The following is a 5,732-nucleotide window of genomic DNA, read 5'->3' as shown; positions in this document are numbered from 1 at the left end:
CCCCCCAGATTTCCATCCCCTGCCATCGCCAGCTGCTCTGACGGCGACTCCACCCCTCACTTCACAGTTTCCCCTCGAATTCTCCTGCTCCAGCCACATCCTGGGTGTCCACGAGCCCCGCGGACACAGGGTGACCTCCATAACAAACCAGTGGATGGTTCACCGATCGATCCTCGCAGCAACCTGGTGAGGGGGAGTAGGAGTGTCCTCGTTTTGCTGAGGTTGTGACTGAGGGTCAGATAGTTTGTGACAGACCCGCAGTCCCCACGTGAGTTTCCTGGGGCAGCTGGAACAAGTCACCACAAACAGGTGGCTTAAAACAACACAGATCTGCTCTCTGACGGTCCTGGAGGTCAGGAGTCTGACTCGGGCCTCACAGCGCTAAACCCAGGCGTGGGTGGGGCTGGTCCCTCCGGAGGCTCCAGGGAGAAGTGGCTCCTGCCTCTTCCAGCTTCTGGAGGCGCTGCATCCCTGGCTCGCGGCCCCTTCCTGCATCCTCACCGCCAGCAGCGCAGCATCTCCCGTCTCTCTCTGACTCCGACCCTCCCGCCTCCCTCTAATGAGGACCCTATGAGGACACAGGGCCCCCTGGGAATCCAGGATCACCCCCATCCCAGGGGCCTTAACTCAATCCCACCTTCAGGGTCCCCTCTGTCCTGTGAGGTGACGCATCCTCAGGTCCTGGGACCAGGACAGGGGTGTCTCTGGGGGCTGTTATTCAGCTGAGCACAGTGGGAGAGAGATTGCTTATGTCTCTGAAATCCTAGACAAAGTCTCGTGTATCTCTGGTTCCGGCTGGGCCACTTGGGGACCAGTTGCTGGGTCCTGAGAGACTGATGTGTGGACTGACGTAGGCCAGCCCCTCAACAACTATTTTCTCAGCATCTGCCACAGGTCAGGTCCTGAGCCATGAGTCTGAGGATCCACAATTAGTACCAGGCTTTGGGGACATTAATTCACTCAATGATTTAAAGGACATTTTTGAAGTATTTATAGACGCAAACCTGGACAGAGGTTCAGAAGAAAAAGGTTAAAAAGAAGCCCCCCCTCCCCCTCCCGATTGATACAATGACACAAACTGACTTGAAGCCGGTGGCCACTGCTGAGTGAATGTTTCTGCTACTGGAGGGAGATGGTGGCTGCACACCTGTCCAGTGGTGATAAGACTGCTGGCTCTCTCCTCATCACAGGAGTGGGGACCACGGCAGCTGGATAGCCTCGGCAGGGGCGGCTGTGATGAGACAAGGGGCACGTGGACCAGGGCTCACACCCTGTTTACTGGACAGGAGTTCCCACCCTGGAAACAGGGTGTCCTGATTCTGGTCGAGTGGACACCAAAGATGTTTGGGCCCCAATCCCTGAAATCTGTGAACATGTCACTTTAGATGGCAAAAGGGACTCTGCAGTGGGATGAAAGGTTTTGAGAGAAGGAGGTTACCCTGGATCCCCCGGGTGGGACCAATGTGATCACATGTCGCAAGAGGGAGGTAGAGGAAACTGTGACACCAAAGCCACACGAGGAGGATCGCAGCCCTCAGAGGAAGCACGGCCCCTCTCAGGGCCTCCGGGGGGAGCACGGCCTGCTGACACCGTGATGTCTGAGCCCCAGATAACGAAAGTGTGTTTGTTGTAGCTACTGGATCTGTGGTGGTTTGTCACAGCAGCAAGAGGAGACTGATACCTGTTAGAAACCACAGAGGTTCAGTGTCAACAAGGCAGAGTGTACACACCTTGGTGACAGTGTGGCTGGTAAGCAGTGACCCTCCACAAATAAAGGGGGTGTTCGCCCTTTGGGACCCTGCAAAACACAAAAAACAAAAACCATAAACCAACCAAGGGTCCAGAATGACGTGCTGGTTCTCTGGTCCAAGACCTCTTCACATTTTCACGTTCTTATTCAAGATGAGAAGAAAAAAGCTTCACGCAGACATCTCTCTAAGAAATACTATTTGACTTTGGCCTACACGTAAATCCCCATCTTGTGATCTGATGCGCTGATAGAGAAGCGTGTGTACTACATGTTGCAGATGTGGCTTGTGGTCAGCTTTGTTGAGCTGGGACAGACAGACAGCAAGTCTTACCAGTTTATGAGCAGGACACAGGCACCCAGTGGCGGAGCCACCACTGTGATCAAGACACACAAGTTCATCTCCGCCAAAGCCCCGTGGGGCTGCTCTCCCGGCCTGGCCTGGCCTCCAGTGTCTGCTCTCTGTCCCTACGGGGAATGTTTCTGGAACACTGGTAAACTGGGACCCAATGTGACTCACTGGTTCCCAACCCTACGATGCATCTGGGGGTCATTCTGAGTTTGGCCCGCTCCCAGCTCCTGACAGCGCGCGTATCTGCTCTTAGCTCTTCACCGTATTTACGCTACACTTTCAACGTGTGTTACCGCGTCTGTTTTTTACATTTTCAAAGTACGATTCCTGTTTTGTGTCAGAGGTGAGGTCCCCAGGAAGCAGATTCTGAGACCGAGATACAGACGAAAATGCGTGGTGCTGGCCCTGGGGGTCGCCACCCGCCCGGGGGTGCAGGACACAAGGGAAAAGGGAAAGGGGACACAGTGGCAGCAGGTCCTAGGGGAGCGCTGGAACATCACAGCTGTCCCCCGTTGGTCACAGGTGCTGGGCCCCCACCAGTCCTTGGATGTGGGCGGCCCCTGTGATGGAGGTGACACTCCTCAAAGGCCAGACCTAGGAGACGCCGCCAGGAGCCACCAGCCACCGGGAAGCGACTCCTCGTGTTCAGGGTTGGGGCGGGGGCAGATGGTGCACACGGCTCCTGCTGTAGCCCACCCCTGGCCCGCTCAGCTCAGGGTGGTGTGTTCTGGAAACGGTTCCTCCAGGATCTTGTCAGAACTATTTTTCTGGGGGAAAACTTGCAAGAAAAAGACAAATGGGTGAACTCAGCCCCCACGGCTGCCCCTGAGCTGCAGGTGAATGCCTCCTCCCTCACCTCGGCCAGCTCCCCCTCTGCTGGGCCCCGAGGCTCAGCTGGAGGGGTGGGGGGCCCAGCCCAGAGGCCACTTAACTGCCCAAACCGGGCAGAGCAGGCCCAGGAGGAACAGGCAAGTGGACCCAGCGCTCAGTCGAGGCCCTGGACACCGCGTGCTCCCACTGCCGGGAATGCCCTCTCCAGCCTCTAGGCTGAAGACGCTGCGTTTTTAAAAATTGAAGTATAGTCAGTTTACAATGTCGCTTCAATTTGTGGTGTAGAGCACAATGTTTCAGTCATACATATACATACATACAGTGAGAGAGAATACAAAGACATTGCTTTTTATTTTTTTAGTTTTATTTTATTTACTCTTTATTTGAAAATCATTCAGGTTTTCAGAATAATTGCAAGAATAAGTATAGTAAAAAAAAAAATCTGCATACCTTTTCCAGATTCAGCTGTTAACACTTGGCCCTACTCACCTTACCATTTTCCTTCTTTCTTTCTCTCCCCAAGCCCATTCCCCATCTGTGTTTCACAGACATAAAAGGTGTTCTTCTGAAGTCCTTGAGAGCAAGCTGCAGATATCCTGGCACCTCAGCCCTGTCACAGCCACTCGGGCTGCTCTGACAGAAAGGCCCTGGACTGGGTGCCTTATAAGCAACAGAGATGTGTTTCTCACAGTCTGGAGGCTGGAGGCCAAGGTCGAGGAGGCAGCAGGGGTCTGGTAAGGAACTGCTTCCTGGTTACGAGGCTGTCTTTTCACTGGACCCTCACAGGGCAGGACGGGCGGGGGAGCCCTCTGGGGTCTCTTGTAGAGGCACGCATCCCATTCATGGGGGCTCTGCCTTCGTGACCTCATCACCTCCCAAGGGCCCCACTTGCAAATACCTTCACACCGAGGACTATGTTTCAACACAGGAATTTTTTGGATACACAGCCACTTAGTCTATAGTAACCCCTGAATACTTCAGCGTGAATTTTCTAAGAATATTCTCTCACATGACCACAGAAGAGCTACTGATTTCAGTAAACTTAACATTGATGCATTATGTTTATCCTTCCCCCACCTGACTTCAGTTTTGTCAACTGATCTAACAGCTTCCTACAGGATCTCTACAGGATCCAGCCTGGGACCAGGCATTGCCTTTAGTTGTAATGTCTGGAAGATTTCCTCAGATCAGTGTTTTATGGCACTAACATTTCTGGAGAACACTGTCCTTCTCCCCCGAGCCCCCTGCCATTTAATAGAATGTTCCTTATTTGGGGTTTGTGAGAAGTCTCCTCAAATAAAGACCCAGGTTATGCGTTCCTCGGCAGATTGAGTGACATAGCGTCCTTCCCAGGGCCTCTATCTGCCCCTTCCTTGTGATGTTTATCTTTATCATCTGGCTGAGAGGTTGCCTTATTTCTCCAGTCTAACTAGTAATCAGCCTGTGGGAAGAGGCTTTCTGACCTAAAACATATCCTTCTCTTCATCTGAACCCCCACCTCTCCTGCATTACACATCTATTTCATGATTCTTGTCCAGGCTCCCTCCAAGGAGTCTTCTCTGGCTGCCTTGGGTCTTGACTTAAGCCTCTTCCCCTGGTTCCTGCCACTTGTTATGACACAGAGCCCCCACGTGGGCACGTAGCGTCTGCTGGTGCATCTCCCTGCTTCAGTGGACCTCTGTCTGCCTGGCACCCAGTTGAGGGCTGCAGGGGACACTGGTGGACTGACCGATGGACTGCATGACCAGCTGTTTCCTGTATTAGTGGGGACTCTGGGTCACCAGGGCCTGGACCCCCAACCTGAACGATGTATGTCAACGCGAGGAGTGGGGACCCATGACTCATGGACCGTGTGACTCATCAGAGAGCAGGGCAGACCTTTCACCAGAGGCTCCCTCCCCGGCTGGCAGATGCTGAGGGGAGCACCACACTTTCACACCATGCACCGAGCCCGGCGCCTCCCACCTCCCAGGCATTCCGTCCACACTGATATCAACGACAGCGTGCAAAGAATGGGGCTCTTGAGTTTCCCATCTCCCCAGTTCCGTTCTTCCCGGTTCGTCCGGAAATCCGGGGACCTCCTTCCTGCTCCCTCCACCTTCACTCCGCCGGGGCGTCCGTGGGTCCCCCTTTCCCACCCTCTCCGTTTCCGCTCGCGCCGTCTACACCTCCTGCCCTGATGCCCACAGCACGTCTCAGTCTGTGAGGACACGAGGCACCCATGTCAGGACCGGCTCGTTCACGTTTGCCCGGGGGCCCAGCGCAGGTTCATAACGTTTAATCAGTGGGTTACATCCCACGACAACCACGGGCCCAGAGTCAGTGGCCGGGCTGGCCTCCACCTCTGCTGCCCACCCTGGGCACTCGGACTCCAGGCACCCCAGGGAGACCCATCATCACGGGTGCAAAAGTGCAGAAAGCTGCAGAACTCGCTGCCCGCCTTCAGTCCCAGCTCCATCGCTCACGAACCGGGCGGTCGCTCCGGGCCTCGGGGTCCTCGTCTGTAACAGGGGCACTGACGGAATTCGGCCGTGCGAGTGGGAGGAAGGACTGGGGCCAGCGCTCCCTGCGAAGGCGTGCTTGTCGGGAATCAGTACTTTCGTTAGCGGCATCCCGCACCGCCCACCAAGGGATAGCCCAGGCTCACGCGGGACCCCGCACCCCACGCCCGCCCGCGCGTCCCCGTCCGCGCACCTACTACGCGCCCGCCCGCGCCCCGCCCCCGGCCCCGCCCCGGCGCCCCCGCCCCCCCGGGCGCCGCAGCCAATGAGCGCGCGGCCCCGCATCCGGGGATCCCGGCGC

Source organism: Camelus dromedarius, chromosome 27 (assembly GCF_036321535.1).
Source record: "Camelus dromedarius isolate mCamDro1 chromosome 27, mCamDro1.pat, whole genome shotgun sequence".
In the NCBI taxonomy this organism is placed as follows: Eukaryota; Metazoa; Chordata; class Mammalia; order Artiodactyla; family Camelidae; genus Camelus; species Camelus dromedarius.
The sequence above is the reverse complement of the archived record's forward strand: the minus strand, read 5'-3'. Positions refer to the sequence as shown.